Source organism: Aegilops tauschii, chromosome 3, assembly GCF_002575655.3.
Source record: "Aegilops tauschii subsp. strangulata cultivar AL8/78 chromosome 3, Aet v6.0, whole genome shotgun sequence".
Classification (NCBI taxonomy): domain Eukaryota; kingdom Viridiplantae; phylum Streptophyta; class Magnoliopsida; order Poales; family Poaceae; genus Aegilops; species Aegilops tauschii.
The window spans coordinates 65,068,462-65,089,898 of record NC_053037.3 but is presented as its reverse complement, the minus strand read 5'-3'; the positions used below and the strand labels follow the sequence as shown (position 1 = coordinate 65,089,898).

Sequence of the window (21,437 nt, the reverse complement as noted above, 5' to 3'; positions counted from 1 at the left end):
CAAACAGCCTAACGCACCGCAATTGCGTGCGTGCCGAACCCCACGACACAACAGAGGAGCATCCACAATCAACGAGTGCCAAAGCTTAACACGAATCAACGAGTGCCAAATCTTAACACAAACCTTGACTGGGAGCTCCGCCACAGGAGGTCGAAACAATTAGCAAGTTGGGGAGGCATCAGGGCTTCGTCACAGAGCAAAGGTGAACCAGGGACGACTCCAAGAGCCCGGAGCTCGCCGCAACACAACGGCCATTAGGGAGGGTCTTGAGCATGCACATCAATAGGACGCAGACCACATGAAGGCAACCGAAGAGGAACACATGAAGAAGAGCACACCACCGTTGGCCCCAAGCTAGCCGCACCACCACCACCAAACGCACCACCCTCAACCACACAGAGCAGCAAAAGTCGTCGTTTGGGTCTCCAAGATGACGCCTCCAAGGAGGTAGTGATGTCGAGGATACAACACCATCATCCGATCCGACAAGCCCGGATCTTGGGTTTTCACCCGGAGACCACAAAACAATGCACTGCAGGTGTTGGAGCTCCACGACGGCACCTCCTACGAGAAAACGACGTCCAAGACGCCGCTACCGTGGAGAGCGACATAGTCAATGCAGGGTTCTCACCCGGAGTTTGACCACATCCCTACAGCAATACGACAACAGACCACCACCAGCATCGAGCCCCTCCATCGATGAAGAGGCACAAAGAACCGCCGTCGCCAACCTCACCTCGCGGAGACAAACGATAGCCAAACTTCAGCACTAGGCGCTAAATCCACCAAAGGCCGGCCGGACGTAGTGCAAGCCGCCGTGCCCTACGGAGCACCATGCCGGCAAGGAGCAGAGGAGCACTGTCCGAAGCCAAAAACCACCATGATTGGGTTGGGTTGAGTCCAATTGATGCAGCTAGCGCGTTTTCTGGAGGGGGTTGAGTCCAATTGATGCAGCTAGCGCGTTTTCTGGAGGGGAAATCTGTAAATGGAACGTGCAGTCAGAAACTGTTCCGAACACTAGTACGATTAAACTAATAGTAATACTTTCCATATGAACGCCAGACTTACCTTTGATCCAAACTATTGTGAAGTGTCCTTGTATGTGTTCTGCTTATAAAATATACAGGGTGATGGAAGAAAGAGCGTTCATCAAACCAAAGGAAGAGGACGGGACGCTGGAAATTTGAAGCGGACAAAACTCCCCGAGCTCTCTCGTGCCTACGACCAAAATCAACCGTGGCCTGGTCATGGCTTGATAGGATCATGGAGAGAGGGACTGCGGACTCCTCTGCCGTACCTGACGATACGTCGTCCAGCCATGTCGTCGAAGTGTCGCTCCGTGAAGTGCTCTGCGCGGGAGCCGTGTGTTGGGCGGCGTGGAGGTACTTCCGGTACATCACATGCCTGCGCACCTACGGCCGGGACATGACGGCCATGGCCGGCAAGGCCGACCTGGTGATTGGGCGTGACGATGAGATTGATCGCGTCATCCGCATCCTCTGTCGCCGGACCAAGAACTGCGCCGCGCTTGTGGGCGCCGCCGGGGTCGGCAAGACGGCCATCGCCGAGGGCCTCGCCCAACGCATCGTCGCCGGGAAGGTCCCGTCCAAGCTCGCCGGAGCGCGCGTCATTGTGCTCAACCTCACGGCGATGGTGTCTGGTACGACGTACGTTGGCATGTTCGAGGAGCGCATGACGGACTTTCTCAAGAAGGTGGCGGCTGCACGCGGCAAGGTGACCCTGTTCGTCGACGAGATGCACATGCTTCTTGGCGCCGGAGCGGCCACGGGCACCCACATGGACGCGGCCAACATGCTGAAGCCAGCATTGGCCCGTGGCCATATCCGATGCCTGGGCGCCACTACTGACGATGAGTGTTCCAAGTATATCGAGAAGGATCCTGCACTCGAGCGGCGGTTCCAAATAGTGCACGTTGAGGAGCCGAGCACGCATTCCACCATTTCTATCCTCCACGGGCTTAAACCCCGGTACCAAACACTACCAGAACAGGGGCTGGTGCCGACGGCCACCGTTGGCCTACTCCTTGATATGCCTACAGCCGGATCTAGGCCGTCGGCGTACCGAGGCCGTCGGGCTATCCCGAGGTATGCCGACGGCCACCGTCGGCTTAGACCCATCCTACACCTACAGCCGCCGTCGGCATATATTAGCCGTCGGCATAGTTGCGGGCCCGGCGGCCGCCCGTGACGTGCGGCTAACGGCGTCGGATCTATTACGACAGCTGAGACGGGCGGCCGTCGGCATAGATGGGCGTGCCACGTCATCGATAAGGGCGCACCGACCACCACCTATGCCGACGGCTGCCGTCTGCATAGATGCCACGTCATCGATCCGCGGCGGGCCGACCATCTGTCCCTGGCCTCGGCTATGCCGGCGGCATAGTTTTTTTTGCATTTCATATAATTTTTTTTGTTCTTTTACGTATTATTATTTAATTAACTTACATGTAGCATGTGTTAATATAAGCATAAATACCTTACTTTTCGATTCTCTACTGAGGGGTGTGACCCCCCTCACGGACGGCGCCGACGGCGGCGGCCAACACCTGGAGGGGGAAACAGTCGCATCGGGTCTATACGGAGGGGACGTTGCTCCCAAGTGTTTATATGGGATGACCTACCACAACCGGGTGGTGTGGTGGCATGTCTAAAGAGGCGGCACGCGTCTCCTAGGTGTGCCCCCCTCACGGAAGGCGCCGCCGCCGGCACCTGGAGTGGGGAAACGGACGCGTCGGGTCTACACGGAGGGGATGTACCTGTGGGTTTGGCCCGGATGTTGCTCCCAGGTGTCCCTATGGGCTGACCTAACACAACCGGGTGGAGAGGTCCACTGGTTAAAGCTCGTCCGTGGAAAGTCAAAGGGCTAGCTCTTGTGGTCAACCGCTCCAGGGTTAGGCGGGACGGGGGCCCGGGGGGTAGCAATGCCACCGGAGCGTCGCACCGGGCCCTCATACATGCGCGGTGATGTGGTGGCATGTGTGAAGAGGCGGCACGCGTCTCCGGGGTGTGGCCCCCTCACGGACGGCGCCGCCGCCGGCACCTGGAGGGGGGAAACGGACGCGTCGGGTCTACCCGGAGGGATGTTGCTGCCAGGTGTCCCTATGGGCTGACCTAACACAACCGGGTGGAGAGGTCCACTGATCAAAGCCCGTCTGTGGGAAGTCAAAGGGCTAGATCTCGTGGTCAACCGCTCCAAGGTTAGGCGGGACGGGGGGCCCCGGGGGGGTAGCAATGCCACCGGAGTGTCGCACCAGGCCCTTATACATGCGGGGTGGTGTGGTGGCATGTCTGAAGAGGCGGCACGCGTCTCCGGGGTGTGGCTGCCCTCATGGACGGTGCCGCCGCTGGCACTTGGAGGGGGAAACGGACGCGTCGGGTCTACACGGAGGGGATGTAGCTGTGGGTTTGGCCCGGATGTTGCTCCCAGGTGTCCCTATGGGCTGACCTAACACAACCGGGTGGAGAGGTCCACTGCTCAAAGCCCATCCATGGAAAGTCAAAAGGCTAGATCTCGTGGTCAGCCGCTCGAGGGTTAGGCGGGACGTGGCCCCCGAGGGGTAGCAATGCCACCGGAGCGTCGCACTGGGCCCTCATACATGCGGGGTGCTGTGGTGGCATGTCTGAAGAGGTGGCACGCGTCTCCGGGTGTGGCCCCCCTCACGGACGGCGCCGCCGCCGGCACCTGGAGGGGGAAACGGACGCGTCGGGTCTACACGGAGGGGATGTTGCTGTGGGTTTGGCCCGGATGTTGGTGCCAGATGTCCCTATGGGTTGACCTAACACAATCGGGTGGAGAGGTCCACTGGTCAAAGCCCGTCCGTGGAAAGTCAAAGGGCTAGATCTCGTGGTCAACCGCTTCAGGGTTAGGCGGGACGGGGGGCCGAGGGTGTAGCAATGCCACCGGAGCATCGCAGCGGGCCCTCATACATGCGGGGTGCTGTGGTGTCATGTCTGAAGAGGCGACACGCGTCTCCGGGGTGTGCCCCCCTCACGGACGGCGATGGCACAGTAGTAGGCGACGTTCTGTGGTAATGGTGCGGCGTGAATATTATTAAATACTGGGAGCGCGATAAAATCATGAGTTTTTTACATGACATGGGCACATGTGCTATAGGACTGATGGTAATTTTTCATAATTTTTGGTGATGGAGAAGTATCTGAACACTTCCCTCTACGCGGATTGCCCTTCGTGTGTCTACGACTGTGGTCGGCGGCCACCGGGGGCTCGCATTCCGCCAAATATTGCGTAGGCGGCCTCTCACGAGTCTGGAAGTGTTGTGGCGGTTGCAAACGCCCGGCACGCGTCTCCGGGGTGTGGCCCCCTCACGGACGGCACCGTCGCCGGCACCTGGAGGGGGGAAACGGACGTGTCGGGTCTACACGGAGGGGATGTAGCTGTGGGTTTGGCCCGAATGTTGCTCCCAGGTGTCCCTATGGGCTGACCTAACACAACCAGGTGGAGAGGTCCACTGGTCAAAGCCCGTCCGTGGAAAGTCAAAGGGCTAGTTCTCCTGGTCAACCGCCCCAGCGTTAGGCGGGACGGGGGCCCTGGGGGTAGCAATGCCACCGGAGCATCGCACCGGCCCCTCATACATGCGGGGTGGTGTGGTTGGATGTGTGAAGAGGCGGCACGCGTCTCCGGGGTGTGCCCCCCCTCACGGACGGCGCCGCCGCCGGCACCTGGAGGGGGGAAACGGACGCGTCGGGTCTACACGGAGGGGATGTAGCTGTGGGTTTGGCCCGGATGTTGCTCCCAGGTGTCCCTATGGGCTGACCTAACATAACTGGGTGGAGAGGTCCACTGGTCAAAGCCCGTCCGTGGAAAGTCAAAGGGCTAGATCTCGTGGTCAACCGCCCCAACGTTAGGCGAGACGGGGCCCTCGGGGGATAGCAATGCCACCGGAGCGTCGCACTGCTACCTCTTGAGCACTGCGTTGGTTTTCCCTTGAAGAGGAAAGGGTGATGCAGTGAAGTAGCGTAAGTATTTCCCTCAGTTTTTGAGAACCAAGGTATCAATCCAGTAAGAGGCCACGCCCAAGTCCCTCGCACCTACACAAACAAATAAAAACCTCGCAACCAACGCAATAAAGGGGTTGTCAATCCCTTCACGGTCACTTACAAAAGAGAGATCTGATAGATATGATAAGATAATATTTTTGGTATTGTTATAATAAAGATGCAAAGTAAAATAAAAGGTAATAAAAATAGCTAAGTGTTGGAAGATTAATATGATGGAAAACAGACCCGGGGGCCATAGGTTTCACTAGTGGCTTCTCTCAAGAGCATAAGTATTACGGTGGGTGAACAAATTACTGTTAAGCAATTGATATAATTGAGCATAGTTATGAGAATATCTAGGTATGATCATGTATATAGGCATCACGTCCGTGAAAAGTAGACCGAAACGATTCTGCATCTACTACTATTACTCCACATATCGACCGCTATCCAGCATGCATCTAGAGTATTAAGTTCATAAGAACAGAGTAATGCTTTAAGTAAGATGACATGATGTAGAGGGATAAACTCATGCAATATGATATAAACCCCATCTTGTTATCCTCGATGGCAACAATACAATACGTGCCTTGCTGCCCCTACTGTCACTGGGAAAGGACACCGGAAGATTGAACCCAAAGCTAAGCACTTCTCCCATTGCAAGAAAGATCAATCTAGTAGGCCAAACCAAACTGATAATTCGAAGAGACCTTCAAAGATAACCAATCATACATAAAAGAATTCACAGAAGATTCAAATATTGTTCATAGATAAACTTGATCATAAACCCACAATTCATCGGTCTCAACAAACACACCGCAAAAGAAGATTACATCGAATAGATCTCCACGAGAATCGTGGAGAACTTTGTATTGAGATCCAAAGAGAGAGAAGAAGCCATCTAGCTAATAACTATGGACCCGAAGGTCTGAGGTAAACTATTCACACATCATCGGAGAGGCTATGGTGTTGATGTAGAAGCCCTGCGTGATCAATGCCCCCTCCGGCAGGACACCGGAAAAGGCCCCAAGATGGGATCTCACGGGTACAGAAGGTTGCGGCGGTGGAATTAGGTTTTCGTGCATGCTTCTGTTGGTTTGGGGGTACGTAGATATATATAGGAGGAAGAAGTACGTCGGTGGAGCAACATGGGCCCCACGAGGGTGGAGGGCGCGCCCAGGGGGTAGGCGCACCCCCAGCCTCGTGCTCTCCTGGTTGATTTCTTGACGTAGACTCCAAGTCCTCTGGATCACGTTTGTTCCGAAAATCACGTTCCCGAAGGTTTCATTCCGTTTCGACTCCGTTTGATATTCTTTTTCTGCGAAACTCTGAAATAGGCAAAAAAAACAGCAATTTGGGTTGGGTCTCCGGTTAATAGGTTAGTCCCAAAAATAATATAAAAGTGTATAACAAAGCCCATTAATCATCCAAAACAGAATATAATATACCATGAAGCAATCAAAAATTATAGATATGTTGGAGACGTATCACGCACCGGGCCCTCATACATGTGGGGTGGTGTGGTGGCATGCGTGAAGAGGCGGCACGCGTCTCCGGGGTGTGGCCCCCCTCACGGACGGCGCCGCCGCCGGCACCTGGAGGGGGGAACGGACGCGTCAGGTCTACACGGACGGGATGTAGCTATGGGTTTGGCCCGGATGTTGGTCCCAGGTGTTCTTATGGGCTGACCTAAGACAACCAGGTGGAGAGGTCCACTTGTCAAAGCCCGTCCGTGGAATGTCAAAGGTCTTGATCTCGTGGTCAACCGCCCTTGCATTAGGCGGGACGAGGGCCCCGGGGGGTAGCAATACCACCGGAGCGTCGCACCGGGCCCTCATACATGTGGGGTGGTGTGGTGGCATGTCTGAAGAGGCGGCACGCGTCTCCAGGGTGTGGCCCCCCTCACGGACGGCGCCGTCGCCGGCACCTTGAGGGGGGAAACGGACACGTCGGGTCTACACGGAGGGGGTGTTGCTGTGGGTTTGGCCCGGATGTTGCTGCCACGTGTCCCTATGGGTTGACCTAACACAACTGGGTGGAGAGGTCCACTGGTCAAAGCCCGTCCGTGGAAAGTCAAAGGGCTAGATCTCGTGGTCAACCGTTTCAGGGTTAGGCGGGACGGGGGCCCTAGGGGTGTAGCAATGCCACCAGAGCATCGCACCAGGCCCTCATACATGCGGGGTGGTGTGGTGGCATGTCTGAAGAGGCGGCACGCGTCTCCGGGGTGTGCCCCCCCTCACGGACGGCGATGACACAGTAGTAGACGACGTTCTGCGGTAATGGTGCGGCGTAAATATTATTAAATACTGGGAGCGTGATAAAATCATGAGTTTTTTACATGACGTGGGCACATGTGCTAGAGGACTGATGGTAATTTTTCATAATTTTCGGTGATGGAGAAGTATCTGAACACTTCCCTCTACGCGGATTGCCCTTCGCGTGTCTACGACTGTGGCCGACGGCCTCCCGGGGCTCACATGCCGCCAAATATTGCGTAGGCGGCCTCTCACGAGTCTGGAAGTGTTGTGGCTGTTTAAAACGCCCGGCACGCGTCTCCGGGGTGTGGCCCCCCTCACGGACGGCGTCGTCGCCGGCACCTGGAGGGGGAAACGGACGCGTCGGGTCTACACGGAGGGGATGTAGCTGTGGGTTTGGCCCGGATGTTGCTCCCAGGTGTCCCTATGGGCTGACCTAACACAACTGGGTGGAGAGGTCCACTGGTCAAATCCCGTCCAAGGAAAGTCAAAGGGCTAGATCTCGTGGTCAACCGCCCCAGCGTTAGGCGAGACGGGGGCCCTGGGGGTAGCAATGCCACTGGAGCGTCGCACCGGGCCCTCATACATGCAGGGTGGTGTTGTTGGATGTGTGAAGAGGCGGCACGCCTCTCCTGGGTGTGGCCCCCCTCACGGACGGCGCCGCCGCCGGCACCTGGAGTGTGGAAACGGACTCGTCGGGTCGACACGGAGGGGATGTAGCTGTGGGTTTGGCCCGGATGTTGGTCTCAGGTGTTCTTATGGGCTGACCTAAGACAACCAGGTGGAGAGGTCCACTTGTCAAAGCCCGTCCGTGGAAAGTCAAAGGGCTAGATCTCATGGTCAACCGCCCCAGCGTTAGGCGGGACGGGGGCCCTGGGGGTAGCAATGCCACCGGAGCGTCGCACCGGGCCCTCATACATGCAGGGTGGTGTGGTGTTGGGGAACGTAGCAGAAATTCAAAATTTTCTACGCATCACCAAGATCAATCTATGGAGTAATCTAGCAACGAGGGGAAGGGGAGTGAATCTACATACCCTTGTAGATCGCGATGCGGAAGCGTTGCAAGAACGCGGATGAGGGAGTCGTACTCGTAGCGATTCAGATCGTGGTTGATTCCGATCTAAGCACCGAAAGAACGGTGCCTCCGCGTTCAACACACGTGCAGCCCGGTGACGTCTCCCACGCCTTGATCCAGCAAGGAGAGAGGGAGAGGTTGGGAAGACTCCATCCAGCAGCAAGACGACGGCATGGTGGTGGTGGAGGAGCGTGGCAATCCCGCAGGGCTTCGCCAAGCACCGCGGGAGAGGAGGAGGAGGGAGAGGGGTAGGGCTGCACCAAAAGGAGACGTTCTCATGTCTGTATGGCAGCCCAAACCTCAACTATATATAGGGGAGGAGGGGGCTGCGCCCCCCTTAGGGTTTCCACCCCCAAGAGGAGGCGGCCAGCCCTAGATCCCATCAAGGGGGGGCGGCCAAGGGGAGGAGAGGGGGGGCGCCCCACTAGATGGGCCCTAAGGCCCATCTGGACCTAGGGTTTGCCCCTCCCACTCTCCCATGCGCCTTGGGCCTTGGTGGGGGGGCGCACCAGCCCACCTGGGGCTGGTCCCCTCCCACACTTGGCCCACGCAGCCTTCTGGGGCTGGTGGCCCCACTTGGTGGACCCCCGGGACCCTCCCGGTGGTCCCGGTACATTACCGATTTCACCCGAAACTTTTCCGGTGACCAAAACAGGACTTCCCATATATAAATCTTTACCTCCGGACCATTCCGGAACTCCTCGTGACGTCCGGGATCTCATCCGGGACTCCGAACAACATTCGGTAACCACGTACATACTTTCCTTATAACCCTAGCGTCATCGAACCTTAAGCGTGTAGACCCTACGGGTTCGGGAACCATGCAGACATGACCGAGACGTTCTCCGGTCAATAACCAATAGAGGGATCTGGATACCCATGTTGGCTCCCACATGTTCCACGATGATCTCATCGGATGAACCACGATGTCGGGGATTCAATCAATCCCGTATTCAATTCCCTTTGTCCATCGGTATGTTACTTGCCCGAGATTCGATCGTCGGTATCCCGATACCTTGTTCAATCTCGTTACCGGCAAGTCTCTTTACTCGTTCCGTAACTCACATCATCCCGTGATCAACTCCTTGGTCACACTGTGCACATTATGATGATGTCCTACCGAGTGGGCCCAGAGATACCTCTCCGTTCACACGGAGTGACAAATCCCAGTCTCGATTCGTGCCAACCCAACAGACACTTTCGGAGATACCCGTAGTGCACCTTTATAGCCACCCAGTTACGTTGTGACGTTTGGCACACCCAAAGCATTCCTACGGTATCCGGGAGTTGCACAATCTCATGGTCTAAGGAAATGATACTTGACATTAGAAAAGCTCTGAGCAAACAAACTACACGATCTTGTGCTAGGCTTAGGATTGGGTCTTGTCCATCACATCATTCTCCTAATGATGTGATCCCGTTATCAACAACATCCAATGTCCATGGTTAGGAAACCGTAACCATCTATTGATCAACGAGCTAGTCTCCTAGAGGCTTACTAGGGACATGGTGTTGTCTATGTATCCACACATGCATCTGAGTTTCCTATCAATACAATTTTAGCATGGATAATAAACGATTATCATTAACAAGGAAATATAATAATAACCTATTTATTATTGCCTCTAGGGCATATTTCCAACAGTCTCCCACTTGCACTAGAGTCAATAATCTAGTTCACATCACCATGTGATTAACACTGACAGGTCACATCACCATGTGACCAACACCCAAGAGTTTACTAGAGTCAACAATCTAGTTCACATCTCTGTGTGATTAACACTCAATGAGTTCTAGTTTGATCATGTTATGCTTGTGAGAGAGGTTATTAGTCAACGGGTATGAACCTTTCAGATCCGTGTGTGCTTTATGAATATCTATGTCATCTTTGTGGATGCTACCACGCGCTACTTGGAGCCATTTCAAGTAATTGTTCTACTATACGAATCCGGTTTACTACTCAGAGTCATCCGGATTAGTGTCAAAGTTCGCATCGACGTAACCCTGTACGACGAACTCCTTTTCACCTCCATAATCGAGAAAATTCCTTAGTCCACTAGGTACTAAGGATAAGTTCGACCGCTGTCATGTGATCCATTCCCGGATCACTATTGTACCCTTTGACCAACTCATGGCAAGGCACACTTCATGTGCGGTACACAGCATAGCATACTGTAGAGCCTACGTCTAAAGCATAGGGGACGACTTTCGTCCTTTCTCTCTCTTTTGCTGTGGTCAGGTCTTGAGTCTTACTCAATACTCACATCTTGTAACACAGCCAAGAACTCCTTCTTTGCTGATCTATTTTGAACTCTTTCAAAATCATGTCAAGGTGTGCTGTCTTTTGGAAGTATCATCAGGCGTCTTGATCTATCTCTATGGATCTTGATGCCCAATATGTAAGTAGCTTTATCCAGGTCTTCCTTTGAAAAACTCCTTTCAAACAACCCTTTATGCTTTCCAGAAATTTTACATCATTTCGGATCAACAATATGTCATTCACATATACTTATCAGAAATGTTGTAGCGCTCCCACTCACTTTATTGTAAATACAAGTTTCTAACAAACTTTGTATAAACCCAAAAACTTTGATCACTCCATCAAAGCGTATATTCTGACTCCGAGATGCTTGCTCTAATCCATGGAAGGATCGCTGAAGCTAGCATACCTTTTAGCATCCTTAGGATCGACAAAACCTTTCTGATTGTATCACATACAACCTTTCCTTACGAAAACTGGTAAGGAAACTTGTTTTTGACATCCATCTGCCAGATTTCATAAATGCAGCTAATGCTAACATGATTCCGACGGACCTAAGTATCGCTACGGATGAGCAAATCTCATCGTAGTCAACTCCTTGAACTTGTGGAAATACTCTTTGCCACAAGTCGAGCTTCATAGACGGTAACATTACCGTCCATGTCCGTCTTCTTCTTAAAGATCCATTTACCTCAACAGCCTTACGACCATCAAGTAGTACTCTCAAAGTCTATACTTTGTTTTCATACATGGATCCTCTCGGATTTTATGGCTTCTAACCATTTGTCGGAATATGGGCCCACCATCGCTTCTCCATAGCTCGTAGGTTCAGTATTGTCCAACAACATGATATCTCAGACAGGATCACGTACCACTCTGAAGTAGCACGCATCCTCGTCGTCCTACGAGGTTTGGTAGTGACTTGATCCGAAGTTTCATGATCACTATCATAAGCTTCCACTTCAATTGGTGTAGGTGCCACAGGAACAACTTCCTGTGCCCTGCTACACACTAGTTGAAGTGACGGTTCAATAACCTTATCAAGTCTCCACCATCCTCCCACTCAATTCTTTCGAGAGAAACTTTTCCTCGAGAAAGGACCTGTTTCTAGAAGCAATTACTTTTGCTTCCAGATCTGAAATAGGAGGTATACCCAACTGTTTTGGGTTTTCTATGAAGATGTATTTATCCGCTTTGGGTTCGAGCTTATCAGCTTGAAACTTTTTCACATAAGCATCGCAGCCCCAAACTTTTAAGAAAACGACAACTTAGGTTTCTCTAAACGGTGTCGTTTCAACGGAATTGCGTGGTGCCCCTTTTAAAGTGAATGTGGTTGTCTCTAATGCCTAACCCATAAACGATAGTGGTAATTCGATAAGAGACATCATGGCATGCACCATATCCAATAGGGTGCAGTTATGATGTTCGGACACACCATCACACTATGGTGTTCCAGGCGGTATTAATTGTGAAACACTTTCCACAATGTCTTAATTGTGTGCCAAACTCGTAACTCAGATACTCATCTCTATGATCATATCACAGACATTTTATCCTCTTGTCACGACGATCTTCAATTTCACTCTGAAATTACTTGAACCTTTCAATAATTCAGACTCGTGTTTCATCAAGTAAATACACTCAGCATCTACTCAAATCATCTGTGAAGTAAGAACATAACGATATCCACTGCATGCCTCAGCACTCATTGGACTGCATACATCAAAATGTATTACTTCCAATAAGTTGCTCTCTTGTTCCATCTTACTGAAAACGAGGCCCTTCAGTCATCTTGCCCATGTGGTATGATTTGCATGTCTCAAGTGATTCAAAATCAAGTGAGTCCAAATGATCCATCTGCATGGAGTTTCTTCATGCATATATACCAACAGACATGGTTCGCATGTCTCAATCTTTTCAAAAACGACTGAGTCCAAAGATCCATCTACATGGAGCTTCTTCATGCGTTCTATACCAATATGACTCAATTGCAGTGCCACAAGTATGTGGTACTATCATTACTATCTTATATCTTTTGGCATGAACATGTGTATCAGTACGATCGAGATTCATTTTAGGTGCAAGACCATTGAAGGTATTATTCTAATAAACAGAGTAACCATTATTCTCCTTAAATGAATAACCGTATTGCGATAAACATAATCCAATCATGCTCAACGCAAACACCAAATCTCGATGGTAGAGGGAGCATGCGATGCTTGATCACATCAACCTTGGAAACACTTCCAACACATATCGTCATCTCACCTTTAGCTAGTCTCCGTTTATTCCGCAGCTTTTATTTCGAGTTACTAACACTTAGTAACCGAACCGGTATCTAATACCCTGGTGCTGCTAGGAGTACTAGTAAAGTACACATTCATATAATGTATATCCAATATACTTCTGTCGACCTTGCCTGCCTTCTCATCTACCAAGTATCTAGGGTAGTACTGGTTCAGTGACCATTCCCCTCATTGCAGAAGCACTTAGTCTCGGGTTTGGGTTCAACCTTGGGATTCTTCACTAGAGCGGCAAACGATTTGCTGTTTCATGAAGTATCCCTTTTGCCCTTGCCCCTCTAGAAACTAGTGGTTTTACTAACCATCAACAATTGATGCTCCTTCTTGATTTCTACTCTCGCGGTGTCAAACATCGCGAATAGCTCAAGGATCATCATAACTATCCCTGATATGTTATAGTTCATCACGAAGCTCTACTAGCTTGGTGGCAGTGACTATGGAGAACCATCACTGTCTCATCTGGGAGATTAACTCCCACTCGATTCAAGCGATTGTGGTACTCAGACAATCTGAGCACATGCTCAACGATTGAGCTTTTCTCCCTTAGTTTGCAGGCTTAAGAAACTTGTCAGAGGTCTCATACTTCTTGACGTGGGCACTAGTCTGAAATCCCAATTTCAGTCTTCGGAACATCTCATATGTTCTGTGACGTTTCAAAAACGTCTTTGGTGCCACAATTCTAAACCGTACTGAACTATCACGTAGTCATCAAAACGTGTATGTCAGATGTTTCGTAACATCTACAGACGACGCTGAGGTTCAGCACACCGAGCGGTGCATTAAGGACATAAGCCTTCTGTGCAGCAATGAGGACAATCCTCAGTTTACGGACCCAGTCCGCATAATTGCTACTAGCAACTTTCAACTAAATTTTCTCTAGGAACATATCTTAACCAGTAGAACTAAAGCGCAATGACATAATTTGTAAAGACCTTTTGACTATGTTCATGATAATTGAGTTCATCTGATTAATGAACTCCCACTCAGATAAACATCCCTCTAGTCATCTAAGTGATTCATGATCCGAGTCAAACTAGGCCGTGTCCGATCATCACGTGAGACGGTCTAGTCATCATCGGTGAACATCTCCATGTTGATCGTATCTCCTATACGACTCATGTTCGACCTTTCGGTCTCTTGTGTTCCGAGGCCATGTCTGTACATGCTAGGCTCGTCAAGTCAACCTAAGTGTTTTTGCTTGTGTTCCGAGGCCATGTCTGTACATGCTAGGCTCTTCAACACCCGTTGTATTCGAACGTTAGAATCTATCACACCTGATCATCACGTGGTGCTTCGAAACAACGAACCTTCGCAACGGTGCACAGTTAGGGGGAACACGTCTCTTGAAATTTTTAGTGAGGGATCATCTTACTTACTACCGTAGTTCTAAGCAAATAAGATGCATAACATGATAAACATCACATGCAATCAAATAGTGACATGATATGGCCAATATCATTTTGCTCCTTTGATCTCCATCTTCGGGGCACCATGATCATCTTTGTCACCGGCATGACACCATGATCTCCATCATTGTGTCTTCTTGAAGTTGTCACGCCAACGATTACTTCTACTTCTATGGCTAACGCGCTTAGCAATAAAGTAAAGTAATTTACATGGCGTTATTCAATGACACGCAGGTCATACAAAAAATAAAGACAACTCCTATGGCTCCTGCCGGTTGTCATACTCATCGACATGCAAGTCGTGATCCCTATTACAAGAATATGATCAATCTCATACATCACATATATCATTCATCATATCTTCTGGCCATATCACATCACATAGCACATGCTGCAAAAACAAGTTAGACGTCCTCTAATTGTTGTTGAGAGTTTTTACGTGGCTTGTATAGGTTTCTAGCAAGAACGTTTCTTACCTACGTAAAACCACAACGTGATATGCCAATTTCTATTTACCCTTCATAAGGACCCTTTTCATCGAATCCGTTCCGACTAAAGTGGGAGAGACAGACACCCGCTAGCCACCTTATGCAACTAGTGCATGTCAGTCGGTGGAACCTGTCTCACGTAAGCGTACGTGTAAGGTCGGTCCGGGCCGCTTCATCCCACAATGCCGCCGAAACAAGATAAGACTAGTAGCGGCAAGAAGAATTGACAACATCGACGCCCACAACTACTTTGTGTTCTACTCGTGCATAGAAACTACGCATAGACCTAGCTCATGATGCCACTGTTGGGGAACGTAGCAGAAATTCAAAATTTTCTACGCATCACCAAGATCAATCTATGGAGTAATCTAGCAACGAGGGGAAGGGGAGTGAATCTACATACCCTTGTAGATCGCGATGCGGAAGCGTTGCAAGAACGCGGATGAGGGAGTCGTACTCGTAGCGATTCAGATCGCGGTTGATTCCGATCTAAGCACCGAAAGAACGGTGCCTCCGCGTTCAACACACGTGCAGCCCGGTGACGTCTCCCACGCCTTGATCCAGCAAGGAGAGAGGGAGAGGTTGGGAAGACTCCATCTAGCAGCAACACGACGGCATGGTGGTGGTGGAGGAGCGTGGCAATCCCGCAGGGCTTCGCCAAGCACCGCGGGAGAGGAGGAGGAGGGAGAGGGGTAGGGCTGCACCAAAAGGAGACGTTCTCATGTCTGTATGGCAGCCCAAACCTCAACTATATATAGGGGAGGAGGGGGCTGCGCCCCCCTTAGGGTTTCCACCCCCAAGAGGAGGCGGCCAGCCCTAGATCCCATCAAGGGGGGGCGGCCAAGGGGAGGAGAGGGGGGGCGCCCCACTAGATGGGCCCTAAGGCCCATCTGGACCTAGGGTTTGCCCCTCCCACTCTCCCATGCGCCTTGGGCCTTGGTGGGGGGGCGCACCAGCCCACCTGGGGCTGGTCCCCTCCCACACTTGGCCCACGCAGCCTTCTGGGGCTGGTGGCCCCACTTGGTGGACCCCCGGGACCCTCCCGGTGGTCCCGGTACATTACCAATTTCACCCGAAACTTTTCCGGTGACCAAAACAGGACTTCCCATATATAAATCTTTACCTCCGGACCATTCCAGAACTCCTCGTGACGTCCGGGATCTCATCCGGGACTCTGAACAACATTCGGTAACCACGTACATACTTTCCTTATAACCCTAGCGTCATCGAACCTTAAGCGTGTAGACCCTACGGGTTCGGGAACCATGCAGACATGACCGAGACGTTCTCCGGTCAATAACCAATAGCGGGATCTGGATACCCATGTTGGCTCCCACATGTTCCACGATGATCTCATCGGATGAACCACGATGTCGGGGATTCAATCAATCCCGTATTCAATTCCCTTTGTCCATCGGTATGTTACTTGCCCGAGATTCGATCGTCGGTATCCCGATACCTTGTTCAATCTCGTTACCGGCAAGTCTCTTTACTCGTTCCGTAACTCACATCATCCCGTGATCAACTCCTTGGTCACACTGTGCACATTATGATGATGTCCTACCGAGTGGGCCCAGAGATACCTCTCCGTTTACACGGAGTGACAAATCCCAGTCTCGATTCGTGCCAACCCAACAGACACTTTCGGAGATACCCGTAGTGCACCTTTATAGCCACCCAGTTACGTTGTGACGTTTGGCACACCCAAAGCATTCCTACGGTATCCGGGAGTTGCACAATCTCATGGTCTAAGGAAATGATACTTGACATTAGAAAAGCTCTGAGCAAACGAACTACACGATCTTGTGCTAGGCTTAGGATTGGGTCTTGTCCATCACATCATTCTCCTAATGATGTGATCCCGTTATCAACGACATCCAATGTCCATGGTTAGGAAACCGTAACCATCTATTGATCAACGAGCTAGTCTCCTAGAGGCTTACTAGGGACATGGTGTTGTCTATGTATCCACACATGCATCTGAGTTTCCTATCAATACAATTTTAGCATGGATAATAAACGATTATCATGAACAAGGAAATATAATAATAACCTATTTATTATTGCCTCTAGGGCATATTTCCAACATGTGGTTGGATGTGTGAAGAGGCGGCACGCGTCTCCAGGGTGTGGCCCCCTCTTGGACGGCGCCGCCGCCGGCACCTGGAGGGGGGAAACGGACGCGTCGGGTCTACACGGAGGGGATGTAGCTGTGGGTTTGGCCCGGATGTTGCTCCCAGGTGTCCCTATGGGCTGACCTAACATAACTGGGTGGAGAGGTCCACTAGTCAAAGCCCGTCCGTGGAAAGTCAAAGGGCTAGATCTCGTGGTGAACCGCCCCAACATTAGGCGAGACGGGGGCCGTGGGGGTAGCAATGCCACCGGAGCGTCGCACAGGGCCCTCATACATGCGGGGTGGTGTGGTGGCATGTGTGAAGAGGCGGCACGCGTCTCCGGGGTGTGGCCCCCCTCACGAACGGCGCCGCCGCCGGCACTTGGAGGGGGGAAACGGACGCGTCGGGTCTACACGGAAGGGATGTAGCTGCGGGTTGGGCCCGGATGTTGGTCCCAGGTGTTCTTATGGACTGACCTAAGACAACCAGGTGGAGAGGTCCACTTGTCAAAGCCCGTCCGTGGAAAGTCAAAGGGCTTGATCTCATGGTCAACCGCCCTAGCGTTAGGCGGGACGAGGGCCCTGGGGGGTAGCAATGCCACCGGAGCGTCGCACCGGGCCCTCATACATGCGGGGTGGTGTGGTGGCATGTCTGAAGAGGCGGCACGCGTCTCTGGGGTGTGGCCCCCCTCACGGACGGCACCATCGCCGGCACCTACAGGGGGGAAACGGACGCGTCGGGTCTACATGGAGGGGATGTTGCTGTGGGTTTGGCCCGGATGTTGCTGCCAGGTTGTAACGCCCACGATGCGGCTATATCTCTCATGTGTCGAGGCACGACTTAGAGGCATAACCACATTGTAGGTTTTGTCGCAAGAAGGGTCATCTTCACATAATCCCATGTAATGAACAAGAATGGGATAAAGAGAGTTGGCTTACAATCGCCACTTCACACAATACATACATAAATTCATACATCATTCCAAATACACACATAGACCAACTACGGTCAAATCCAAATGAAAAGAAGATAACCCCAAATGCTAGGTCCCCGATCGTCCTAACTGGGCTCCACTACTGATCATCAGGAAACGAAACATAGTAATGACCAAGGTCCTCGTCGAACTCCCACTTGAGCTCGGTTGCGTCACCTGCACTGGTATCAACGGCACCTGCAACTGTTTTGGTAGAATCTGTGAGTCACGAGGACTCAGCAATCTCACACCCGCGAGATCAAGACTGTTTAAGCTTATGGGTAGGAAAGGGGTGATGAGGTAGAGCTGCAGCAAGCACTAAGCAAATATGGTGGCTAACATACGCAAATAAGAGCGAGAAGAGAAACAACGCAACGGTCGAGAAGCTAGAAGTGATCCTGAAACTACTTACGTTCATGCATAACTCAAACTGTGTTCACTTCCCGGACTCCACCGAAAAGAGACCATCACGGCTACACACGCGGTTGATGTAATTTAATTAAGTCAAGTTTCAAGTTCCTACAACCGTACATTAACAAATTCCCATCTGCCACATAACTGCGGGCACGGCTTTCGAAAGTTTATACCCTGCAGGGGTGTCCCAACTTAGCCCATCACAAGCTCTCACGGTCAACGAAGGATATTCCTTCTCCCGGGAAGACCCAATCAGTCTCAGAATCCCGGTTACAAGACATTTCGACAATGGTAAAACAAGACCACCCGACTGTGCCGACAAATCCCGATAGGAGCTGCACATATCTCGTTCTCAGGGCACACCGGATGGGACAAGCTACGAGTAAAACCAGACCTCAAGTTTCCCCGAGGTGGCCCCGCAGGCTGCCCAGTTCGGACCAACACTCAGAGGAGCACTGGCCCAGGGGGTTAAAATAAAGATGACCCTCGGGCTCGGAAAACCCAAGGGAAAAGGCTTAGGTAGGCAAATGTAAAACCAAGGTTGGGCCTTGCTGGAGGAGTTTTATTCAAAGCAAACTGTCAAGGGGGTCCCATAAATCCCTAACCGCGTAAGGAACGCAAAATCAAGGAACATAACACCGGTATGACGGAAACTAGGGCGGCAAGAGTGGAACAAAACACCAAGCAAAAGGCCGAGCCTTCCACCCTTTACCAAGTATATAGATGCATTAAATTAAATAGAAGATATTGTGATATCCCAACATATCCATGTTTCGACATGGAACCAACTTCAACTTCACCTGCAACTAGCAACGCTATAGGAAGGGCTGAGCAAAAGCGGTAACTTAGCCAAACAACGGTTTGCTAGGAAAGGTTGGTTAGAGGCTTGACATGGCAATATGGGAGGCATGATAAACAGGTGGTAGGTAGCGCAAACATAGTGATAGAGCGAACAACTAGCAAGCAAAGATAGAAGTGATATCGAGGGTATGGTCATCTTGTCTGCAATGTTCTTAGAGTTGTCGAAAGCTTGATCCTCGTTAGCGTACTCAACAGGTTCCTCGTTCATGTACTCGTCTCCTGGCTCTACCCAAAGCAAGAACACAAGCAACGGAACAACAATCAATCACGGTGCAATGCACAAGCAACATGATGCAATACATAGCATGATATGCAAGATATGATATGCAATGCATATGCGTGCTCTGGAACGGAAAGAATGATCAAGGCATCAACTTGGCAAACCAAGTATGCCGCTGGAAAGATGAGGTGATTTCGGTCGAAATCAATATAAGGATCCCCGGAAACGGATGCACGGTTTGCAAATGACAAGCAACACAAGAATGATGCAAAACTGCAATTAACAGCATCATAGCACTTCGAAAGCATCATGAAACTATGCTACAGCACTCCAACATAGCAAGAAAGCACATGGAAGCGAAGTACCCACAAAGCTCTACAAATCATGAGCACTGAGCTCCTACTAGTTCTCACTAGAACAAGCTCGAAACAGCATGGCAAAAGTGCAAATGATAACAGATTCACAGACTTGAAGAAAATACTAAACATGGCAAAACAGCAGCAGGTAGCAATGTTTAGAGATAGCAAACAACATGCTATAGGAACATATCATGGCAAACAAAGACATGGAATGCTAGTACTAAGGACATAGAACAAAACTCCATTACTGAGCTTTAACCAAATGTGCATGGAAAATGATGTGGCACCCATGCAAACATGGCAAGTTATATGAACAGTTTCAGACTTAGAAGAAAAACAGAGCATGGCAGAAACAGATTCATGATAGCAACTTTGCAAGCTCAAATCACTCACCACAAAGCATTTCGTGGCATAACAAGGTAACCAACATGAAGTAGACGTGTTCAAGAAGCTAATAATGGCAAAAACAAGTCCATAGGGTGCATGCATCACTAGCAACACTCATGGCAAAGTTGAATCTCATGTTAACAATCTGCCAGGAATAATATTTAGCAAAAGTAGAACATGATAACGACAAGCTAGATTACTCCATAATTTCAACCAGAGGCATGAATGGATAGAGAATAACAATATCTAAAAAACATCCTTAAGAAGCATCCCCATTTTATGCATGTATGTGATGATAGCATCAAACAAACATAGCGACATGATATGACAGAATCAGCCTAACAAAACGGTAACAACAAGTACCCTACTTCACGAGCTTGATGAACTCACTACAAGATTCAAAAAAATACATGGATTCCACCTCTGTAAAGATGGCATGATGGAGCTCTTAAAACATGTAGACATCATGCTCATAGGATGCACACACAAAATGCAACAAAAATGACAAATCATCAAGTTCTGTTAAGAACCAGCAGTTAACATCATATAGCACTCTTGCAACGATGATAATGGCATCAATATGGACAGTAACAAGCATGTAAATGATACCAACATGAAGAGCATCACGGGACAAACATTTTGACATATCATATACGTAAAACGGAGTTATATGCATGAAGATATGGCATGATGAACAAGTGCACATCAAGTTACAGATTTCGGGACGGTGAAATTCTATACCCTCGGATCTAGGGTTCGTGGCACGGAAACCGAGGTTGCCGGAAAGTCACCGGAGACGTCTCCGGGGATGGGGAAGAGGGCGGCCGGAGCTTGGAGTCGCCGGATCCGGTCTCTCCTCGACCGGATCTGGCCGGAGTCGACGATGGGCGCGGAGGCGAAGGCGAGGCCGGCGGTGGAGGATGGCGCGGTGGGGCGGCGCCGGCGAGAGCTCCAGGCGGCGGCGCGAGAAGAGCGGGGCAGCGGCGCGCGGGGAGGCGCGGTCGGCGGCGAGCGGGGCGGCGGAGGAGCGCACGGGCGGCGCGGTGGCGATGCGGGCGCTTGGGCGGCGGCGAACGGGCTCGGGGGCCCAACCCGAGCTCGGGCGGGCCGCGGCGGCGGTGGGAGGCGCGGTGCCACATGGCGGCGCAGGAGTGGTGCGGAGGCGGTGGTGGACGTGTCCGGCGGCGCGAGGGGAGCGGTGGCTAGGGTTTGGACTGCGAGAATTTCAGGGAGAGGCATATTTATAGGTAGAGGGAGTTAGGAGTGTCCAAATGAGGAGCAGTTTTCGCCCACACGATCGTGAT

At 51.1% G+C, this 21,437-nt stretch overlaps 1 pseudogene; it reads left to right on the top strand.

Moving 5' to 3' along the window:
* Positions 1 to 1,263: 1,263 nt before the first annotated feature.
* Positions 1,264 to 21,437, top strand: part of LOC109771371 (chaperone protein ClpB1-like) — a 42,522-nt pseudogene continuing 22,348 nt past the window's right edge.